Here is a 24827-nt window from a genome sequence, read left to right on the forward strand (position 1 = left end):
CTTGTATCTTTCTATTTAGTTGTAATAGTGTTCTCCAGAGAAACAGAATCAATCAGGTGTACATATATATAGAGAAATTCATTTTAAGAAATTGGCTCACATGATTATGGAGGCTGGCAAGTCCAAAATCTGCAAGTTGGACCACCAGGATAAAGACCCAGGGAAGAGCTAATGTTGCACGTCAGGTCTGAAGACCATCTTCTGGCAGAATTCCTTCTTGTTTGGGGAAGATCAGTCTTTTGGTCTATTCAGGTCTTCAACTGCTTGGATGAGGCCCACCCACATTATGGAGGGCAATCTCAACATACACCAATTTATTTATTTATTATTTTTTGAAGTAGGCTCTATACCCAATGTGGGACTTGAACTCAGGACCCTGAGATCAAGAGTTGCATGCTCTACCAACTGAGCCAGCCAGCTGCCCCTCAACATCCACTGATTTAAATGTTAATTTTACCCAAAAATACCCTTACAGAAACATCCAGAATAATGTTGGACTAAATATCTGAATACCATTTCCCAGCCAAGTTGACCCATAAAACTAACCATTGTACTTGTTAACTTAGTAATCAATTAAATTCATCTACAAATAGAGATGACAAAGCTATTTATATTCCTTTCTTTCAAATCTTTATGCTTTTCTCCCCCTTGTTGTATTGCCCTCTTAGGAACTCCAGAGCCATGTTATAAGAAGAGTGGGCATTGTGGCCTTATTCCCAATCTTCCAAAGAAAGTATTCAACATACTACCATTTTGTATGATGTTAGCTATTTTTCGTAGATACTCTACCGGAAAAATACTTCTGTGTTCTGTTTATCCACAGAATACTCTCATTACTTCACTTCTGACAATTCTAATTACCAAATATGTGTATGGATTTTTCCTTACACTTAGCAATTCTCTGATTCTTCAGATACCAGCTGGGTGTCCTATAACTTAACTCAATTCTGACACTGTTTACTATCTGCCCCTACTTCAGATGTCAGTTACTAAGTACAAGGTTATCATCTGTGCATCTGACTGACCAGCTATAAATTGGAGCTCCCATCAACCCTCTGCTCAGGTTTGATAATTCACTGAAATGGCTCACAGAACTCAGGAAACTTACTACATTACCCATTTATTATAAAAGGATACAGCTCAGGATTAGTCAGATGGAAAAAAATGCATAAGGAAAGGTATGGGGGAAGAGGTGTAAAGCTTCCATGCTCTCTCTGGGTACACTGCCCTCTCAGTACCTCCATGTGTTCACCAACCTGGTGAATTTTGTAGAGGTCTCCAATCCCCCTCCACACACACATACTCCCAATCCCCCATGCTTTGGAATTTTTATGGAGGCTTCATTATGTAGGCATGATTGATTGAATGCATTGGCCATTGGTGAATGATTTAAACTCCAGACCCTCTTCCCTCCCTGGAGGTGGGGGGTGGGGATAGGTGTGGGAGATTGAAAGTTCCAACCCTCTAAACACATGGTTGGTTCCCTGGCAACCAGCCCTCATCCAGTGGTTATCTAAGGACTTTCCAAAAATTGCCTCATTAACATAAACTCAGATGTGGTCAAAAGTATTTTGAATAACAAAATACACTCATTTCACCTTTATGCTCTGGAGCTATTTGAGGAACTGGGAACAAAAATTAAATATGTAACAAAAGATGCCCTTATGCTCTTATCACTTAAGAAATTACAAGTGTTGCAAAGATTCTGTGCCAAGAACCGTGGGTGAAAACCAAAATATATATTTCTTATATCACAATAGTTGCTATAGTTAGTTTGCTGAAAATTTTTAGTATGAATGTGGGTTAAATTTTATCAAATGCTTTTTCTGTATATATTGAGATGTTTAAATGTTTTTTTTTTTCTCATTTATTTTGTTAATGTGCTGAATTACATTGATTTTCAAATGACAGGCTAACTTTGAATTCCTGGGATAAATTTTGCTTGGTGATAATATGCATCCTTTCTATCTATTTCTGGATTTAATTTGTTAATATTTTGTTAATGAGTTTTTTATCTGTGTTCATAAGGGGTATCTAGTTTGTAACTTTATATCTAATGTCTTTTAAAGTTTTGGCATCAGTTATGTTGGTCTTATAAAAGGAATTTGGAAATGATTTCTCCTCTATTTTAAGATTGATATCATTAGGGGCGCCTGGGTGGCTCAGTCGTTAACTGTCTGCCTTCAGCTCAGGTCATGGTCCCCGGGTCCTGGGATTGAGCCCCACGATAGGGCTCTTTGCTCAGCAGGAAGCCTGCTTCTCCCTCTCCTACTCCCCCTCTTTGTGTTCCCTCTCGCGCTGTTTCTCTGTCTCTCTGTCAAAACAAATAAATAAAATCTTAAAAAAAAAAGATTGATATCATTATTTTTAAGATATGATGGAATTCATCAGTGACACCATTTTTGTAATAATTCAACTTCTTGGATAGATATAAGATATTCAAATTTTCTATTTTATTGCACATCAGTTTTGATAAGCTTTTTAAAGAAATTTTTCCATTTCATTTATGTTGTTAAATACAAAGTCTTAATGGTTGTTCATAATACGTCCTTACTATCCTTTTGATATTTATGGGATCTGCAGTGATATTCCCTATTTCATTCCTGATATCTTAAATTTGTGTTTTTTCTTTTTTCTTGGTCAGCTTAGCTAGAGTTTTATCAATGAATTTTTTTCAAAGAGCCAAATGTTGGCTTTGTTAATTTTCTCTATTTTATTTTTCTGTTATTGATTTCTGCTTTTGTCATTTTCTTTAGTATTTCCTAAATAAAACTACTTACCCTAGATTTAATTTGCTCATCTTTTCCCACTTTCCTAAAGGAGAAACTTAGATAATTGATTTTAAACCCTTATTTTCATTATCATCCAGTTCAAAATATTTTCTAATTTTCCTTTTGATTTCTTCTTTGACCATGGGTTAGTAGAAGTGTGTTATTTAATTTCCAAACATTTGGGGGCTTTTTGAAATATCTCCCATTGTCATTGATTTCTAATTTCGTTTTTTTTTTTTTTTTTTTTAAGATTTTATTTATTTATCTGACAGAGAGAGAGACAGCAAGAGAGAGAACACAACCAGGGAGAGTGGGAGAGGGAGAAGCAGGCTTCCCTCAGAGCAGAGAGCCCGATGTGGGGCTTGATCCCAGGACTCTGAGATCATGACCTGAGCTGAAGGCAGACTTAACAACTGAGCCACCCAGGTGCCCTTCTAATTTCATCTTTTGTGGTCAGAAAACATACTTTGTATGATTTCAGTCTATTCAAATTTATTGAGACATATTTTATTGCCTGGCATATGGTCTATCTTGGTGAACATTTTATGTATCCTTGAAAATAACGTGTATTCTGCAGTTGTTTGGCATAGCATTCTATAAATGTCAATTATGTCAAGGTGGTTGATTGTGTTGTTCAGTTCTTCTATATTCTTAGTGATCTGGGGGCGTCTAGTTGTTGGGGGGCATTATAATCTTTAATTATAATTCTGAATTATCTATTTCCTTATTTCTGTCAGCTTTTACTTAATGTATTTTGAAGCTGATTTAGATACATATACTCATTAATTGTAATGTCTTTCTGATTAATTGGCTGTTTTATTATTATAAGTTATTATTCATTATCTCTGGTAAGACTCCTTGTCTTGAAGTCTATTTTGGTCTGATATTAATGTAGTAATCCCAGTTTTCATATGCTTACTGTTTTCATGGTATATTCATTTTCATCTTTTAATTACAACCTATTAGCCCCTTTATATTTGAATTGTGTCATCTTATGGGATGTTCTAGTTATCTATTGCTACTCCAAATCTTAGAGGCTTAAAATAACAACCATTTCATCTCAAGATTCTTTGGGTCAAGAGTTTCGGCAGGGATTGGTTGAGCAGTTCTGCTCCTTTGTCTTAGATTATTGACTTGGCTGCATCCACTTGAACAGACCCGGAAGGTCCAAGAAGGTCTCATTCACTTGCTTGTCTGGTGCCTTCTTTAAGCTTAGGCTTCCTTTAGTATGGTGTCCTCAGAGTATTTGAACTTCTTACATGATGGCTAGATTCTAAGATGGAATGTCATCAAAATAGTTTTTCTAAGTTTATGTATCCTGTTCTCTTCCTTGTTATGAGAAACTTACGTTTTTTCCAGCTAATTTATTTTCAGGCTTGGTATCCTTTAGGGGAAGCTGTGCCCTTCTCTATTCCCAGAGGATGGATAAAGACTAGTTAATAATCCAGTCATGATAAGTCTATTCCTCTTGCCCCACTAGGCCTGTGACACTACTCTGGAAGAGGCTTGAGGTAAAGTCAGACTTTTGGGAAGGTGTTCATCAGGCCTTAAAAAGGATACAATAGAGGAATGTTTCCTTTTACTGATGCTGAACATTATCTGTATGTGACACATGGAACTACGTGGCCATATTGCCACCATGAAGGAAAGACATAAAAGGAGAAGCCAACATGCTGACATGGCTGAAGAGAAATATAGAAAAAAAAACCTGGGTCCTTGATGATATTACTGAGATATTAAATCAGTCAACCCGGGAACCACAAGATTCCCCTCCCCTGCCATTTTATTGAGATATAACTGACATATAACATTATATTAGTTTAAGATATACAATATAATGATTTATTATGTTGTTATATTGCAAAATTATTGCCACAATATGTTAGGTTAACATCTATCACATGGTTTCAAAACATTCCTTTCTTGTGATGAGAACTTTTAAATTTATTCTCTGAGCAACACTCAAATACACAATTAAGTATTGTTAGCTAGATATTACATCCCCAGAGTTTATACCTTTTGACTACCTTCACCTATTTTCCCCACTTCTGACCCCCCACCTCTGGCAACCACCAATCTGCTCTCTGTTTCTATGAGTTTGGTTTTTTAGTTTCATATACAAGTGAGATCATATAATGTTTGTCTTTCTCTGTCTGACTTATTTTACGTAGTATAATGCCCTCAAGTTTCATCCATGTTGTCACAAATGGAGGGACCATGAGATTTTTGCCCTTCTGTTTTGTGGAATGACTTTTATTTGCAACCTAAAGCATTCTGAAAGATAAGAGGCAGAGGTTAAAATAGAGGTGATAGTGGACCCAGAGTTATTAATCCTTTATTATTCTTAATGTTACGATTGATTATTGGAGGGAAGATGCTTAATACATTTAAATCTACAGTACAAGTTATAAAGCACAGCAAAGCACGTAGTATGGATTTAAATATGTACTTTATAAATCAAATTAAAAAACAAAGAAACAAAATTATTTTCTCCTCCAAATGGCATCATTTCTGTGGAGCTGCTGCTTGCAACAGACCTGACATTGCATAGAGCTGGAGGTAAGAATCATGTTGTCAGAAAAGATTATCTTGAAGTTAAAATTATGATGACTAAGATCATATTTTTTGGCATTTCAATCAAATCACAGATTTGGGTTTAAAAATCCATAACTTGTTTGTAAAGATAGAAAATAGAAGAGAGGGGCGCCTGGGTGGCTCAGTTGGTTAAGCGACTGCCTTCGGCTCAGGTCATGATCCTGGAGTCCCTGGATCGAGTCCCGCATCGGGCTTCCTGCTCGGCAGGGAGCCTGCTTCTCCCTCTGACCCTCCCCCCTCTCACATGCTCTCTCTCTCTCTCATTCTGTCTCAAATAAATAAATAAAATCTTTAAAAAAAAAAAAAAAGGAAAAGAAAAAGAAAATAGAAGAGAAACTAACAGAAGCCCCAAATGACTTGATCTTAGTCCAGTGTGGTCCACTTATATCACAATTAGTGCTGTGTGTCTTTTTTTTTTTTTTAAGATTTTATTTATTTGAGAGAGAGTGAGAGAGCATGAGCGGTGGGGGGAGGGGCGCCAGAGGAAGAGGGAGAAGCAGACTTCGCGCTGAGCAGGGAGCCTGATGCGATGCTATGGGGAGCTGCCCCAGGACCCTGGGATCATGACCTGAGCAGAAGGCAGACACTCAACTGACTGAGGCACCCAGGTGCCCCAGTGCTATGTGTCTTAGTCACAAACACTTCTATTTATTGACAGTCATAATCCTGTAATTGTTTTAATTTTAGTAAGGTATATGAATAAGTTATTTGATTCACTTATCCCTTTGGCTTTCACAGAAGTGTAATTTTTAAGCTACTGGGACCAATGAATGATTTTGCCCACTTTTATTTTGCCTTGTCAAGTGAGGATATGAATTAAAAGCATCTTTCACCTACAATCATAATTATTTGTGAAAAGAAACAGTGTTCAACACCACATAAAGATATAATTTTAGAATTTCTAAAAGATTTAGTTTTGATATATAAAATTGCACTTATTTAGTTTTGTTCATATATTTACCAGAGACACGTGAAACTTCTTCACAGACTGGCACGAACCTGCAGACAGGCACATGGACAGGCACCACTGATTTCTCCTAAATCTATTATAGCCTGGAAAATGCTGACCTTCATCCTTCTATACTAAAAAGTAGCTTTTTGCCTCTTTTTTCAGTGGCTATTGTGTCTGTGACATGTAAGACCTTGTGACAGCCACTCTGAAGAACCCCAAAACATGTAAGACCTAGCCTCTGACCTTTAGGGGCTGATACCTTGGCTGGGCCATAAGAACATGTCACAGAATTAGACAAATCCTGTGTTCTCTGCACCAAGTGTTTTATATTTAGTGAAGTCCAAATGCCAGTGGATTTTTTTTTTTTTTTTTTTTTTTGTCTAGCTTAATTTCTTTCAGGTCTTAACCTCATGTATCTTTACTAATGGGCAGCCAAACAGTTAGCAATGTTGATTTTGATAGCTCTAGGAAACCAGAAAAGTAGTGTTATAAGGGATGAAGCTAATCAAAGGCCATAAAGGGACCATTACAGGAGAGTGTGAAGATTGCAGCATCCTGTGACTAGGAGCCCAGCCACACTTGGACTTGTCACCTCTGGGGTCTGTTCTTTCCAGCTCCTCACTGAAGCTTCTCTCTCTCTCTCTCTCATTCTCTCTCTCTCTCTCTCGCCTCTATGAGTAAATGGGTGAGGAAGCACCCCGGTTACTTCTGTACTCTATGATTTCATCTAGCCCTCAGAACTGTCTTCTAAGAATGTCTGAATTTCATCAGGACAATAAGATGATTATGTTCTCACCACAAGTGAATTGTGAACTAAATGTATCGAGTTGGCAGCCACGATCAATAACCTTCCTTCTTTCTTCTTCTTCTTCTTTCTTCTTTCTTCTTTCTTCTTCCTCTTCTTCCTCTTCTTCCTCTTCTTCTTCTTCTTTTAAAGAAAGTTCCCTTCAGCAGAGGACATTACCAGACATTCTATCCATAACTCAGCACAGAGTCCTCTGGACTGTCTAGTGGGCAAAATTAGCTCTAACCCATTGCTAATTTAGCTCGGAAAGAAAGCTCTTGTTTCTGAAGAATACACTGAGTGATGTTTGAGAATTTTGAAATGATCAACTAAGGAGAAGAGGGTTTTAAAAACAAACTAAATAGTGACTTCTCCCAACACACACCCAAGGCACGTCTGCATTATTTTCAAGCCTTTCTTTCTACCAAACAAATCAACTCAGGTAAGCAGAAGCAGTCTAAAAGTTGTATCCTAATTTCATCTATTAAGATCTTTGAAAGCCAATATATTTTGGTTTAATCCCAACCTTTTTCTTTCTTTTCTGTGAGCTTGTTTTATAATAAACATTTGAAACATTTCCTTTCCAAAGTGCCTCTCCTCAAATATCTTGTCTAGATGGTCTATCAGGTTCCAGTTTGGCTAATTTGGTAATGCTAACTCCCACTTTATTTAACATGCGAGGCTAGGTATCGAAGCCCTATCTAATTGGGGTCATTTAAGGAAAACACCCAAGAAATGGGGTTCTTCTTACATATTCCTAGTGAGATTTTGAAACACTATTGTCAGGAAATACAAGCAATCCCTGAAACTTTCCCTTGGGTTATCAGAGTCCGAGACAATTGATGACATTACATCGGTCGTTCATTTTAGATTCGTGGAGCCTACAAAAATCAATAGTTTTCCATTATCAGGTCCAGCTGGGTCACTAGCCTGTCAATGAGCTGTTACAATTGCTGTACAGGGGTGAGCCTGACCAGTCAATTGCTGCTGACAAGAGGAAAACATGCTGACAGCCACAGGAACAAGTCAGAACACAGATTTGCACTTCAGTTTGCCATCCAAAGAGACTCAGAGCAACGCCATTTTCAAGACATGGGGCACACTCTGCGGGAAGCCTGGGGGAGGAGCTACCCCCTGGTTTTAGAGCACAAACGCCAAAGGGCCTGTCCTACCTCCAGCCAACCATCTCCTGTAAAGACTATCCTGTGGTCACTGTCTTTGTTAGTAAGAGGGCCTGTACCAGCCAGAGTTGTCCCTAAACACCATCTTCTTTCCCATATTGTACCCAGAGTAAGAGTAGGAGGAAGGAACACTGCTTTTACTACCACCAACTCAGATGTAATCATACATATCTTGGAGAATATAAAAACTTAAAGGAGGACATAAACGGGCAAAGGCACCAAATATAAACAGATATGACTAAACCTGTTGTAAGTATTGATCGAAGGACAGAAGGTCCTCCAGAGTTGATATATAGACTCCATCATTATTTATAATACTATCTATCCTTTGATCGCAACTTGAGATATTTTACTAAACCAAGAATCCCTCATTGGTGTCTCATTCACAGCCACTCCATCTGATGCAATGAACAGCAAGCAAGGGGAACTGAGTTCTACTTGCCCTACCTATAATTAAATGGAAGTGGGGTGTAGAGTAGTCAGCTTCAGTAAGTATTTTAAATGCCCCAAATTAATAAAATGGCAACTGGCTTGCCTTACCTACTGTGTCACAAGGTTGTCATGAGATTCAAAATGAAATCAATTGAGAGTAATCTCTGTCCAACCAAGTGACCGTGTATATGTGTGTTCGTGCGTCTCTTGCTCTCTAGAAACTATCCATGCAGCAAGAAGTTTAGAAGCAATGGAAAGAAGTCCTTCTTTCTCCAGAACAATTCATTTTTGGTTTAGATAGAATGCTTTCTTTTTTTAGTTGAATACATGAATAATGTATCACATATTCCATCATGAGTGAAAGCCAAAATTTAGAAGACAGCTCTGAAGCCTTACTGGGTTTGGTGGCTCTCCTTAGTTCATAGAGAAGAGGATTGAGATGCTAGCAGAGTAGACAAAACTGTCTGGGTTCCTGCACGCTGAGGGACTTCTGAAGCAATGGGAATTTGTGCAGTGCTCTGGTCTCCTCATGCTGGTTTTATTTCACACATCAAACTTTTAAGCTCAAAAGATAAATATTTTGAATTTGTTTCAATATTATGATTTTTAATGTTTCACTTTTATTAACATCTTTCAAGTATTAAATTCTAGGCTTTTTTTAATGCCTCCAGTCTTGGGTTTGATTCTTTTGGAAGTCAACATTCACTTGTGTTCTATCATCAAACAAAACTGGTAATCAACTGTATTACTGGAAGCCAAATAGCCAGGCTTTTCTTCTTTTTTTATTACACCACCAAAAAAAAAAAAATCATTTTCTTTAAATGAGTAAAAAAAAGTAGTTTTAACAAGAGCAAATTTGCTAGTAATTAGATGAACCAGTCTTATGTCTTCCAGCACTCGGAAGCATGAAATTCATCAGAACTCTCATAGCATTAATTAAAAAGAATTTATGTTTTTTTAATAAAATGCTTCATGTTTTAGCTCCTTTATTCCTCCACCAAATGTGATTATGTGGGGGCTGAAGGGAATTCAGGTTAATATGTTGACACACTTAACAATGCAGGGTCATGTTGCACAATACGCTTCACTGGTTTGGTTCAGTACACCCCCTGACAGGGCCTAATCATCCCCTGCCCTAAAGGCAGAGGGAAAGAGAGGATTTTAATTACTGCTCTGTATGCAAGTTTGCCAGCATTAAATTGAGACATAATTAGGCCTCTGAATTTTAATAATTGTCCTAGCTAATTGGGCAGACAAGTACGTTATGCAGCATGGCGTGATTAGATAATTAGTATTTCCAAATGACAAAATTGGGCTCTTGATTACAAATTCTACATGAAGGGGGAAAAAGGTAGCAAGCAGATCTTTACAAGTCTATTAAGGGAGAGTTTAGCGATGTTGGTAATTTAAAGTCCATCAGGAGGCAACATTTCATTCTCAGAGCTGGGGGTCTGGGACAAGGGCCTCTGGCCAATTCTGGCTCCCACTTAAGTCTCTTCCCCAGGGTGCTGTGATTTCTCTGGGGTCTGTTCATCTCTCCTATCCCCCACCCCCATCCCAAGCCTAGCAGTCCTCACTGACCTCGGGAAAGGTCTCTTTGGCTACACACCAGATGGCAGGTGATAACTCTGAAAAAGAAATCATGGGATGTAGGAAGGATAGAACAGAAAAGGGGTAACCTACCTGGTGAGGGTATATGTATCTGTTGTGTCTTTCCTTTGCAAGCAGCTGTTCTTTCATTCTTCTTCCAGAATTCACCACTGTCATTGTGTCATTAGCTCCTCTAAAATCTTTTTGGAGGAAAATCTTAAGACAAAATCTTAAATTTTTGAGGTATTATGTTATTGGGGTAAAAACCATGGGCACTGGAGACTGACCTGGGTTTGAGATCATCACTTAATAGGAGTATGCCCTTGGAGAAGTTACTTAATTTTGCCAAATCTCAGTTTTCTTATTGGCAAAATGAGGAAACTTCCCCCATAAGTTTGTTGATAGGATTAAATAAGGTAATGCATATAATTTAAAGCACAATGCCTGGCACAGAGTAAGTGCTCAATAAATATTAGCTGTTAAATGCAAATTAAATCACTAACTTTAGAAGCTACAAGGTAAAGGTGCTGGGTCTGGCTCTTTACTATGCTCTTTACTAACAAGTGAGGCAAGGGTCCCTGGCTCCTTTGCTTTCTAAGAGAGGAACATGGTGCTCCACTTATGCTGGGGGAAGCCCAATGGCAACAGCTGCCTTTACAGCTCAAATGCCCAACCAGATTTCTGTCCATTCTTCAGAGGCTGGCATTGCAGGCAAGCCTGGCCATTCAGAAATCATGAGGGTAGTTAACCTAAGAAGAATGTGGTGTAAACTCTGTATCTTACTCCATCTTGTGACTCACTCTTCACAGATGTCACTTTATTGCCCACAGAGGCATACTTCTGGCTGCTAAATTTTTCTCACAATAATGAGTAGGTTGGGCTTTAGAGTTAGGGTTTTCAGGCAAAAGGAAAAACAATACAAACCAGAATCCTTCTAAAAAATGATTGATAGGTGGTTGGTGGATGATAATATGATGATAGCTTGTTATAGGAAACTCAGAAGTTCTGGATGTATTTCCATGTATAGTCATTAAGGATGACTATAAGGAAAATAACAATGCTTCCATAGCTTGGTCAGGACAGTCTACCAGACTGAGAATTTCTTACGACTTTCTCAGAGTTTGTGCGTTCTGGCAGAGATTCCAATTCAGAATGCAGAGTTCTCTCTGTGGGTAAACTTTATATCACCATGGCATAATCTCTACAGTACATAACATCTAAATAACAGAGAAAGAAAAGGCACTTAAGATTAAGTATAGAATGCATACATTCAGCTAGAAGCTTAGAAGGAAGAGTAAGATACTGTTCTCCTGGATGAGGGTAAAAACAGAGACGGAGAGTGAGTGAGTGATCTTTATGCCTGACCTCTAAGGAAACCACTCCTCTTGGCTGTCTCTCTTTTGTTCACAGGGGTCACACGAGTGGCCTGGAGAGTTGGTGCAGGGCTCTCGCCTCACTGCACTTCCTAGATGCCAAGAGGAAATATCACGTGGGCAGAGGGTGGGAGAGGTAATAACTGTCATAAGATTTTCTTCCTCGCCACACAATGCTAGAGCTTCTCTCCCGCTCTTTTGAAGAAGTGCGTTTATGACTGATCGCTCAACACCTTGTTGGTTCTGATTGCAGAAAACACACCTTATAAATATATGATAACCATCCTGTAATAGAGGGTGTGACAATTTACTTCACAGTGCGTTTCGGGCTGCTAATTGATCGTTTCAGTCCAAGGACGATTTGGAATAAATTATAGCCATCAAAAGGATATCACAGCTCATTTTAGTGGAAGGCGTTCCATGTCGCTTCGCGTATGTCTCCGGGAGAGCGCCGATTGCACCCGCGGGCTGAGAGGAGGGGTGGGAGCCGACAGAGAAGTAGGAGGCTGGCGGGGCGGGGTCGGCGCTGCCTGGGGCGCGCGCGCGCGTGCGCGCGCGCGGCAGCTGCAGATCCGAGGCCGGACGGTAGAGGCCTCCCTTCTGAGAAGGCGGTGCGGCCGCAGGCTGCTAAGGTTCCGCTCTCGAACCCGTGCGTCCTTCCCGACGAGGTCCCTGCGCGGCCCGACCCAGTGTGAGTATTCCCCGCCCGCTGTCCTCCTCCCGCAGGTGGCAGCGCCTGTTCATCTGAGGTGAGAGTGCCCGCCGGGCAGAGGGCCCTGCTTGGGGCGGGAATGCTCACGTGCGCAGGGGCTCACCTCCGGCTCGTCGCTTCCTCTCAGCGGGGCTTCCCCGGGCGGGGGTGGGGGTAGAGGCGGTAGCGCGGCTCGCTGAGCTCCGGGAGCGGGATTAGCGAGGCTTGGAGTCGCCGCGGCCCCGTTGGGGGCTTGGTGCGCAGTTGGGGCCCGCGGCTCGGGTAGCTCTGCTTCTCACGCCGCAGTTGGGGAGGAGGGCTTGCGACAGACCCAGGCTCGGGGTGGCGTGGGAGGGGAGTCTTGCCCACCGCAAACCCGCGGAGAGGGCGCGTCGGGCCTGCTGGCGACGCGAGGCCGTGCCCCGATCTCCAGTTGTCCAGGTCGCGAGGGCGGCGGGTCGCGCCCTGGGGGACGCGGCGAGAGCGGCGGCCCGAAAGCCTAGGTGACGGGACCCTGTCCACCCCTCAGCCGGGTCTGGAGCCGGTCGCTCCCCCAGACCCTCGTCTTGTTTTCATTTCCCAGCAAAGTGTGTGCCGTTGTGTGGTGGTCATGGAGAAGGGAGACCCAAAGGCCTAGCCCTGGCTGGGATTCGAATTCGGAAAAAAAAAGTTTTTCCTACTTCTGTCGCAGGCGCTTGCCTTTCTGGTCTCCCCGCCTCGCCCACGAGACCCCCAGGCAACTTCCATTCTCCTCCTAAGTTGAAGCGTAAGAAAGGTTGAGGCCCTTCAGCTGACACGTAACATACCCCTCTATCCCAAGTGCTCAAAGTCGGGCTTCGCGCGGTGTCCTTAGTTGTTTAGTCCTTTGTCACGCTAATACATTATGTCAATCTAGGGCACGGATGTTTCCATGCAGGCGATTTTGACAGCAATCATCATACCAAGCTATTATGAAGTGCGATGTCAGTGCGTTCTGGAGGACGGATAATGTATAAGCCAGTTCTTGACACGCTATCTTACAAGGAAACATCTGAGACCATCAGTAAGAGGCATTTTAATTCACACACCAAAAATATTTTGTTTGGTTGACATCTTTCAAAATGCTGAAAGGTAGTAGCATTTATCATTTTGTAGGTATTTATCAATATACTCACAGAAGTCCTCCTAGGAAGGAGGAGGGTTTTGTTTTATTCCTATTCTATATAAACTGAGGAACAAAGATGCTGTGTCCTACCAAATAGTCCATAGTAAGTCAGTGAGAAGGCTCTATTTATGAAACCAAACATCTTGTAAAACTGGAATAACTGGAAAAGTGAGGAAACTAGTTGTGTTTATACCTTTGTTGTGAAAGAAAATCATCTGCTAGCTTTAATGAGAGACCATATGCTTTTAGCACAAGTGCTGGGTGTGTGAAATGATCAGTTTATCTCAGGTATGGAAGTCAGGTAAACATTCTGTAAAACTCCAGTCTTAATGACTACTACAGCTGTCCTTTGGCAGCTACTCTTATTCCAGTGGAGCTATACATTCTCTTTGATTGTCCGTTAATGTACATTGTATACAGTCATATTCAGAAAGTTGTGTTGTCGAGAATTTGGTTGATCTGGATTTTATGAGAGTTCAGTTTTGCTGCTATGATTACAAAAGCTCTTAAGTTCTAGAATATGGAAATGGGTAGGAAAAATTCAAGATGTCATAAGCTAAAATCAGGATTGCTCTATATAGTTCTACAGAATTTGTGCTCCACATTCCTTGAAATATAAAAGAATTATACTCAGTTAAGAAACCAAACTTCACCTGTATTCTATTTTGTGAGCAAGGCATTTACCATTAACAAAAAATTCAGTGATCCTTAGACTGTAGGTTAAATGTAACCTTTGGGTCGAAACACTTGTCATTTTTAGTAGTTGGTTGTGAACATAGACCCCAAAGTAGATGTGTCATAGAGCCACTATATACTGCTATAAGTTAACAATATACTATCAAAATACAGAATCATGAAACTCCTCACCCAGTGAATTTAAACTCTTATGATATTCAAGACCAGAATAGGGAAAGGGAATAGAAAGACAAGGAAAAGAGAGAGAGAGAGAGAGGGTAAGAGGTAGTTCATGGGGTTTTTGAATTATAATTAGTTGAATTCATTTGAGGGAAGAGTTTATAAGTGCTTTCCAAAAACCACCAGCAAACGATTTAAAATCTGAGGGAATAGTTCAGATTCAACTCCAGCTGAGACTATATGGAGAACCAAGAAAAGCAGAAAGAATGTAATTAGCTGAGTAGGAATTTTTATATCAGTTCTGGTCTAATACCTCAGTATTATATAAAGGGCCATGGGATCATTAGTGATTAGCAGGCATCCAGACCATAATGATGAGAGATCAAGGCCAGGGGACAAAGATGAAAGGGCCTTCCTGCTTAAACTGAATGTTGCAAATGCTGGTGCACTTATATAAGGAAGGTCAGCCATCAGTTAAAGAAATAGGGAAACAGTCCCAAAGCAACAAATGTATTCTTCTCTTTCACCCCAGAGTTAGATTGGATATGGAGATTAACCAAGCTTGAGCTGACACAAAAAGAATGTCCTTATTGCAGCCATTTATAAGGCCTGGAAATTTGAGTCTTGTCTGCTTTAATGAGCTTAGATATTGCCCAGAAATTGGGGAAAGGGACCTGCTGGGTCCTGGATACCAGGGTTACATAACCAACTAAAAGGTCAGTGAACAAGGTGGACAGATCCAATTCCAGATATTTTCTGGGTACACCCTGGATTGTTTGTCCATTAGGTAGACAGAACAGCTCCTAAATTTTATAAGTACAAGGGAGTATTAGGTACCTAGTATACTCTCAATCGATATGACAGTTGTGGAAAAACAGGTGACATGAGGTTAACCTTTTTCTTTTTTTTTGAAATGGATAGTCTAACTATCATGTCTGCTCATCTTCTATAGATTTAAGAACCATCCAAATATTTCTTTGAGTCTACTAAATTTTTGTCTATAGTGTTTATAGCTTCTGGATTGGAGTAGGGGGCTCTTAGTATGGCCCTAGGTAGTTGTAATAGAACTAAGTGTGGTTGGTATGGTTTGAAGTCCATCGCTTTCATAGAGAGGCTCTTGGTTTTAGATTTACAAAGTTTACATGTGGACCCAGAATATAGAAAAGGTGGGAAATTGCCCTGAGTATTGGGAAGTATCATGTGGTAGAAAGAATCCTGGGCCAGGAGTGGGGACCAGGTTAACCATGTGCCAATTGTGTTACTTGAAGCAAATTTTAGTTTCTTTATAGGCAAAACATATATTGTAGTAATACCCATTGGGTCTACTTCAAAAGGTAGTTTTGAGCCTCATCTGAGATGGAGTAAATGGAAGGACTGGTTTATTAAGTACTGTGCAAGTACAGGATTTTGTGTGCCACTACACAGGTTTTGTAGGTAAAGGTGTAGGGGTCATAGGCCCTGAGCTGTAAAGATATTTAAACCAAAATATAAATGAAGATGGAAACCTGCCTTTGGGAACTTGGGAGAATAGAGTAATTTTAACATGGATACTAGAGATGAGTGAATAATACAGTCATTATTCCTCCTTTCTCAGATTCATAAAAAGTAGTATTCTGTTGTCAGAGTATTCTCTTCTGCAAGAGATTGATTGATTTCTTGATTTGAGAGAGAGAGAAAAAACATTCGCACAAGGGGGGAGGAGAAAGGGGGAGAGAGAATCTTAAGCAGACACCACACCTAGCATGGAGCCCAACGTGGGGCTCAATCTCATGACCCTGAGAGCATGACCTGAGCCAAAATCAAGAGTCTGATGCTTAGCCAACTGAGCCACCCAGGCATCCCTGCAAGAGATTCTTTAAAAATTGCTTCCTAAAGGGGCGCCTGGGTAACTCAGTTGATGAAGTGTCTGACTCTTGGTTTCGTCTCAGGTCATGATCTCAGGGTCACGAGATTGAATCCCACATTGAGCCCCCCATCAAGCCCCCTCAGGCTCTGTGCTCAGCACGAATCTGCTTGAGTTCTGTCTCCCTCTCCCTTTCTCTCTGCCCCTCCCCCCATTCATGTGTGTGTGCCCTCTCTCTTTCTCTCTCTAAAATAAATAACTCTTAAAAAAATAAAATAAAAATGCTTCCTGTTGGATATAAAGAAACCTGCCAGCTTAATACTATCAAGTCCAGATCTTCAGCATTGGCACTGAAGGCAAGCTCTACATGTGGGGAAAAGTAGCCAGACTTCCAGGCCTTGATTCTTGTACTCTCAGAAGTTCTTCTTAGAGATTTCATTAATTTCCATTGCTACCTTCATGTCTTAGGGGAGCACAGAAGCTGGCTGGAGTTCCATATATTGGCTTAATTGGTCAGCTGTGAACATTTTTAAGCAATTGTTATTCTTCCCACAGCAGCAACCCATTTTTGCTGCAGAGATAGCAAAACTTTCCCCCAGTCCCTTGCAGGCCATTTAAAAAAAATTAACACTCATATCTTTTATTTTTTCCTACTTTCCTCTGTGTATTTAAAAGTTGCTGAGGCTGCTGGGGAAAGAACAGTTTGCCTCTCTATCTCACAGAAATACCAGTACAGATACAGGCAGCATCATTGGCTCCCACCAACATGGGCCGATGGCTCCAAGCAAGGATGGGAGAATGGTCTGGGACCTTATGGGGTGGTATATACTCATTCTGAGTTTTAGAATCTACCCTACTAAAGAGTAAGAAACAGTGCCCCTTGTCTGAAGTCACTGGTTAGAGGGATGTTTTCTGGAGGCTTGTTGAATATCTTCGACACAGTGATGCTTCATAAATTCACATTCTGTGAGGCACAGTGTGTTTGAGCCAGTATAGTATATTGGGGCATTTGATTCAGACAGTCCGTGTTTGCATATCACATCTGCTGCTTACTTGCTGAGTGGCTTGGGCAAGTTTCTTAATCTCTTTGAGCCTCAGTTTCTTTATCTGCAAAATGACAATAATAATAGTATCTACTTTAGGATTGTTGTACCTGAGGTGTATGCTCAGCAAATGGGAGCTATATCATTAGGCTCTGGAGAGTGAGGGAGGAGTATAAAGAAATTTCCATTTTCAAGGATATCACACTGTGGTTGGAAGGGACTGAGTAAAAGAAAACTGACAAGACTGTACAGGGCAGAGAATAGGCATGACATGTCAGTGCTGCAGATAATCCGCCAAGGACTAGGATGATGATGAAAGATTTCAAGATAGAGGTGGGAATTTCTCTCTGGGATTTACAGTCTGGGTGGGATTCAGATATGTATGGTGCAGTTGAGAAGCAGTGATCAGAACACACACTACAGCAAGGGTGGGAATATGCCAGAGTGGAAAGTAAACCAGCTTTTGAGCCAGATAGATAAGCATAAGAATCTTATCTCTGCTGTGAGATTTTGCTTGGACAAGTGTCTTAACTTCTTTAGTCTCAGTTTCTACAACCTTAAAATGGGTATAATCATATCTCATTTAGTTGAAGGGATTAAATAAGATGATGTTTGTAATGCCTAACATGATGCCTAACACCTCACAAGTGTTCAATAAAATGAAGATAATCCGTGTGGTATTTTCAGAGGACAATTGGAGGGCTGTCTGTCTGAGGAGCTGTCTTGCCTTGTGTAGGCTATTAGTGGGAAACAAACCAGAAATGTCCAGTTAGGGAGAGTGGGGAGGAGGCTTAAAGCCAATTTAAGGAGCTGGGGCTGTTAGAGGCTATCAGAGCTATCCAGGGCTTTCCAGTAAAGTAGGGGTTTAGGGTAGTTAATATCAAGGCATTCTGAAAGCTGTTTTGGAGGAAGGAAGAAACTCACTTTGTACATGTAAGGTGACAGGGATATAGATTAGGGATAGTGGAAGGGTGATCAGATCTGGTTGACGTGGTCTCTTTATAAAGTTTCTTCCATAGAAGGAGCTAAGGACTATAAACTGTGGAGTTAGAGAGTTGTTTTGTTTTCTTTTGTTTTGTGTGTAGACTCCTAATATTTAATGTCAGTTGACCAAAATAAAATTAGTATAGTTCCATAACTTTGGAAAATAGAACTCACTCAATATTCAGGGACTGTAAAAGGTGGGAAGTAACTTTAATGCTAAATACCCTTAGAACTTGCTTCAGCTCAAATAATAGCCCTTTAAAAGAGCTCCTTTCCCCTTCCTGTTAATGAAGATGAGTGTGTGCCTTTCACTGGTTTCCAGGAAGGCAGAAGTACAGATCATTTGTAGCTGTATGAAGTTTGAGGTTAGGATTGTAGTGGCATTAGGTTAAATGGGGAGGATGGTGCTAGCAAAATGGTAATTTTGATGACTTTATTTGGTGACATTGTGATTTGGATGAGAAAATTCTGTCCTTTCCTAAGTCATTAAAATGATTTAATTAAAGACACAAACCTTGTAAATAGTTTTGGATACTAGGGGATTTATTTATATTGTCTCTCATTTTCTCCTCATCTCTCTTTTTTTTTCTGCCCATTGTAGTTTTGTAGTGGGAGAATACATGGTAGACAATTGCATTTCTAAAGGGAGTCACACTCATTATATGGACACCAGTTTTTTAAAACATGAAGAAATTGCAACCACCTATTACTGTTCAGTGGTAGGCCTTAAACATATGAAGCAGAAAAGGATAACTGACCTAATATTGATTTCATGAATTTTTCTGTTCTCTTATTTGGGGGGCAAGGGGCAGCATGGTGGTAATAGCTCTGGGGTGTCTGGGGTGTCATAGTAGTTAACTAAAGCCAAGGATTGCTTCCCTTGGAAGGAGGATGCACATGCCAAGAGAATTGTACACAGTGGATGGCAAACACAGGAAGGGGATAAATGACAAAGGAAAACATAGGCCCTGTGAGGTTAGAGGCAAAACAAGCTGGCTTAGTCCTGTTGCTTCTGAGCAGGGGCAAGGAGTGTATTTCTTTTCTCATCTCTTGAGTTTATTTAAATTATCTGTTGGTTTGGGGGTGGAAAGAAAGTATGATGTTATAAGGCTGATTAATATTAAGATGCAAACATGCAGATTATATCCAGCTCCTGACACTCCTTTTCACTCCAGTTTAGAAACCGAAGACTATAAAAGAAACCTGTTCTAAGGGAAGGAAGGAGAGAAAGCAAAAGACATTTCCCTACTTTTTAACGAGAGGTGTTTTTGGAATGTATATTATTTTTGGATTTTTGGTGTCCATGCCACCCTAACAGATCATCTAAAGTAGCTCCTGGGGGCGCCTGGGTGGCTCAGTCATTAAGTGTCTGGATTTGGCTCAGGTCAGGATCCCAGGGTCCTGGGATCGAGCCCCGCATTGGGCTCCCTGCTCAGCGGGAAGCCTGGTTCTCCCTCTCCCACTCCCCCTGCTTGTGTTCCCTCTCTTGCTGTGTCTCTGTCAAATAAATAAATAAAATCTTTAAAAATAAATAAATAAAGTCAGCTCCTGGCTGAAAACTGCCAGGGGGTTTGAACTAGGGGTGGGTTGCATTGGGCAGGGGTATCCAGGGTGCTGTTGTCATTAATTTTGCCAAAAGAGCCTCATCAGAGACCAATTCTCCCCTCCTTGGTGGGTGGCATCGAGCCTTGGAGAGGGCCTCCACGCAGATTTCAGCCTTGCCCCCTCCTCCAACCCTTTTGCCTTCTGCTCCTGCAGTGGGACTTCTCCCTCTCTTCCCCTTTTTTCAATTAAATGAATTAATTACCAGGCATTTAACTTTTTGCCAGACTCTTTCATTATGCCCAGAGTTGTTGCTGAGCGGCAAAGGGAAGTAATAACATTCGCAGTGAGGGGCAAATCCTGTTAATGAACAAATTAAAGTTCAAACAGTGATTCAAGTTCACAACCTCTCCGTGGCTCTTCTCTTTAATAAGAGTTATACATGTTACTTTCCTGCTCTTTTCTCCCTTTTATTACTTTTTAAGCTTTTCATCAGCACTGCCGGGGCATATTTGAGGCTCCCAGCCTTTCAGCCCTGACAAGGACTGGAGCAGTTATAATCCCATCTTAATTTGGCAACTTTTGTAAAACACATAAAGGGCCCAGGGCCACCTTTGGTCACCAGGACCAGGTGACCATATAGCTTCCACCTCCTGCCAGGGTTCTGTGGGTTGCTCCTCTCCCTCTGCATTCCTCTCCCTACACATTGCTCCTCTCCCTAGGAATTCCTCCAGCTGTCAGGATCTGATCACTCACCTTCCTGCCCCCCAGGCACCGCTTTGCTGAGCGAATGAGACACAACTGTCTGAGCCCTTGCCCTTCTGTGTTCCTTCTCCTATCATCCTCTCCACCTGCCTGGTTGCAGCGCTAGGGAGAAGGGGACTCTGTGAGAAAAGGGAGGAGTCTCCAGACTAAAAGCTGGGAACCTTTATGGGGAAAGGAGTTTGAGGTAGGAAGGAAGCCTGATCCCCTCCTGACTACCATTATTACCAAGTGCTACTAGCTTCACTTGGGGGACCATGTCTGCCGAGGCACTGAAAGGCCCAGCCTCACTGGCCCAAACCAGAGCAAGGCAGGGGCCTGGGTGGGAAGGAGCCCAGGAAGCGTCGGGTGCCCGCCTACTTCTCTTCCCTCTTTTTTTCCCTCCCCATACTGTGGATTGCGTGGGGGTCTTTTCCATCTCCGTGCCTGGCTTCTCACCACCATCTTCTGAGCGTGGTGGCTTGATATAATCACCATGACAACTGCAATCTACGAGCATACACATAATAGAGATGAAATAGACAAAAGATTAGCATGCCATGAAAAGTACAATAAGTTTCTTATTTAGCATTTAGATAACTGTCTTTCCTTCGGAGCAAGCTTCAAAGTTGAAGCCAGTTTAGACCAAGAGGATTAATTCTTTCTCCCGCATGCTTCATTGAATCTCTCATTACCAAACTTTGTCTGTATTGATGTAAGATTTGATTGAAGATTAGAGCATTTAGCAAATCTTGCTTTTCTGCATGTATCAGGTCCTTTCAAGCACGGATCGCAGTGCCCAGTGGTCAATACCCTTACTTTTATCCAGTGTCTGCTTCATTTAAACTTAATCAACTCCATCAACGAACTGGAACAGGGAAACGTCCCTGCGGTAAGAATGTTGTGCTTTTGTGGGATAATTCTTTGCTCTTTCCCGATCCGTTGCCATTAAACCTAAAATTGCACTATGATGAACTTTTTTTTTTTTTAATCAATATGATAATGACAATTGGGCCTGAACACTCTGGTAGGACCTAGACTACAACTGAATCTGGCTTCCATCACCAAAACAACTTCTGGTCCTACGATATAGTCTGCCTCCTTTTGTGTGGCTTTAATACCTTTTCTTCCCTGACATTGAATATTGCTCAAGCTGGAAAATGATGCATCTTTGTAGGGAAGGCTCATATGTCACAGCCAGAAAGTGAAGCAGACCAATTGGTTGTGTGAATTATCTGACTTGCTGCAGTGAATTATTTGCACTGTTTCCCTACCTAGTCAACAAGTTCCTGAGGTATAGTAGAGATCAATCAAAACTGACAGCCCGCATGTGAAGGCTTTACTGTGTAAATCTGGCGCGCTCATCCTGGCCATGCCGGCCCTGGCATCTGTATATCATTTTTATACTGCTACCAGTAGAGCAATTTCAGAAGTATTTGCAAGGAAAATGCGTGTCCCCATCTGTTCCTAGAAGCATAAATGTGCCACCTTCAGAGGATTTTCACTGGTAATCATATCTTTAATGATCAACAGACTGGTGATATATATTTTTCCATAAAATGGGGTTTTCTTCACTTTATTGTGATTGGCTAGAATAAATAGCTTTTCCATATGTTAGGGAGATAAAATATAAGATTAGCAGAGGTCGTTTGTTGGATAGTAAACAAAAGAAACAATTCATTCCAAATAATCTTTGAAAAGAAGCAATGACAAAATTAAGTTGCAGTAACAGAGCATCTGAGGCCCCACATCAGAAAACAGACCTTGTTCCTCCTTGGAAAAGGAGCCGTTTAAGAGTAGAAAGTTAGAGACTTCTAAAGGACTCTGGTGGCTTATTTTCATGAGGCAGGGGAGGAAAGGAGCAGGGTAAGAAGGAGAGGCTAGAATAATCCTTATTTGTTCTACTTCTAAGGTCATATTTCCTATCCCTTTATTTTAAAAATTTATTTCTCAAATTCCCTTCCCTTTATTTTACCTGCTATTTTCCCGTCTTCACTACAGCACCCTCAGTAAGTTGGTGGGTGGTGTGTTCAGAAAGTAGGAAATGCCAACCCTGCTGTATTTCTCTTCAGGCCTACAAGGAGATGGGGACTTTTCATGTGCTTAAAAAATCAAAAGGCTGGCTCCCTCCCTGGTAGATTTATCTTCTCGCATAGAAAAGGGTGACTTTGGAGAGCCAGGCACAGTACCTGCCTTCAAGTGAAATTCCAGAGCCATACAGAAGGTACCTGAAGATAGCCAAGACCCACCAGAGAACTCCCAGGAAGTGTTCTTAGCAATCTAATTCCACCTGTATAGGTTACAGTCCAAAGATACAACCAGGCCCTGATCTGCTTCCCCCCACACCCCCATGCATGTATTTACACTCAGCACCCAAGAGGTCCCCCCTTTTCAAATGCAGACACTCTTAGTTCTGTAGACAGTTAGCTCTTGGGGAAATTTGGAAACAACTTCTCCAGGATCTCTGTGTAGAGGTTTCCACTGCCTGCTCAGGAATCTCCAATTCTATTTTGTTTCCAGGGTTGGGAATTTCCTGTTCCACAAAGGACTGACAGTTGTAAGATGCCTGAATCTGTCTAAACAATGTCTTCAGCCTTCAGGCTCTCCAGAAAATAGGTGTAGAGCTGTTCAGACCTGTTTTCTATAAGTCAAGAATTGAGAATGAGAAGTTGGTGTGGGGGGTTTCCCTCTAAACATTGAAAATAAGACCAGTAGTAGGTTAAGTGTTGATTCTTTATTGTTATTTTCCCCCCTTGGGATAGTGGGGGGAAAACTCCATCTTTTCTGTATATGTTACCCACTCCATCCCCATAGTCCATAGAAATTTTTTTGCTCTTTCTGAATGCCTACTGCTCTCACTGCAGCAGGAATGTATGGGTATTAGTTTGAAAATTGGAAATGTGGTCTTTAGGCTGGTCCCACGCAGAAAGTCTACTAGCATCTTAGACCTAACTTGTGTTAACTTCCTGGCCCCAGTGAGGCTTGGGAACACTGACAGAAGTAGAAAAATAGCTCACCCAAGTCTCTGGCCAGAAGAAGATCGAAAAACCGCCATCAAAAGATTTTCTTTTAACATTTCCCTTTAATTGTAGAAACGTAATCTTGTAGGCTAGGTTGCACATAGGCAGGCATAGACTGTATAGGATTTACAGGTAGATCACATTTTGCCTGATCTGAAACCAGATTTGCTGTAGTATTGCAATTAAGACTAAAAGAAAGGGAAGTCACGCTTGTAGTTGCCACACTGTATTGTGATTACACGGCAGATCTGCAGTCTTCAATGAATTTGCTTGCCACAAGGAAATTCTGGCATGTGTTGTATATGAAACAATTTACACTCAATTCAAAAAACAATTTCCTGATTTCTGTGTATTTTAGTTTGAGACCCATTTTGTATTGAATTTTTCTATGTTGTTTTCATAAAATGAAATTAAAAAAAAACCAACTGATTTTATGTGGGAGAAATAAATGTGTAATGTTTGCTCCTTTCATTGTCCAGGAGGATGAGGCGGTTACTACTACAGGCGGGACATTTCCCACTCTTTCCTCCTGTGCCCAGGGGTACTGTCTAACGCATAGGCCTCCGCCAGGAATGTTGCTGTCCACAGCGGAGTAGAAGACCCTGCAGAGCTTACCTTTGGGGCTCATGTTGGCTGGGCTCTGAGCCATAGAACTGCAGGCATCCAAGTTTTTCCTAAACCCTAGATTGGAGCCATTTGCAACACATAGTCCTTTGCTGCTTCCGAACCACAGACCCTCTACACATTCATATCCATAGCAGAGATGGAAGTCTTGGCAACTATAGGACAAGTATTGCAAATTTTAAAAACAAACATACTGAGTTCAGGGTGAAAATTACCTGCAGCAACAATGCTGTCTCTTTCCCTGCACAGCTTCACTGCCACCAAGCAACCTCATCAGTTTAGGCTTATTTCACTGAAAATGTACTTAATTCCAGAAAAACTACTAGCTATCTATATGTAACTATTATTTGTTAGTCAATTTTATGACAACCCTCCTACCTTAGAAGAAAATATTGAACCTAAACTCTAATTCAGATATTTGAAAACGTATAATAAAGTGTTAATGTGCATATAATCTCTCATGACTGTAATATGCATAGTATTTGTTTTTTTAGATAAAAGTCAGGGTGGGCAGGCAGTGTGGTGCTTTGAAAAGAAATTCAGATTTTAAAAATAAGCTTAAGGAAATGCCTGTTTTAAGGAAAATAAACTTAACTGATCATTAAGACAAAGTGAACTATTAAAATTTAGTGTCAATTAACAATCTTTATGTTAAATTACTG

At 40.9% G+C, this 24827-nt stretch overlaps 1 protein-coding gene across 9 annotated transcripts in view; it reads left to right on the top strand.

The window, feature by feature from the left end:
- ZNF644 (zinc finger protein 644) overlaps positions 1-24827 on the top strand; it is a 211132-nt gene that overhangs the window by 136648 nt on the left and 49657 nt on the right. The window contains exon 9 of one of the 9 annotated variants that reach the window (XM_064588836.1): positions 3022-7328. The exons of the other annotated variants lie outside the window; for them this stretch is intronic. The gene's annotated coding sequence lies outside the window, so the exon portion shown is untranslated. Of the gene's footprint in view, positions 1-3021; positions 7329-24827 lie in introns of those variants that run through there. 9 annotated transcript variants of the gene reach the window in all.

Source organism: Mirounga angustirostris, unplaced genomic scaffold (assembly GCF_029215605.1).
Source record: "Mirounga angustirostris isolate CCGP_5_RB_7025 unplaced genomic scaffold, mMirAng1.0.hap1 SCAF_4, whole genome shotgun sequence".
Lineage (NCBI taxonomy): Eukaryota > Metazoa > Chordata > Mammalia > Carnivora > Phocidae > Mirounga > Mirounga angustirostris.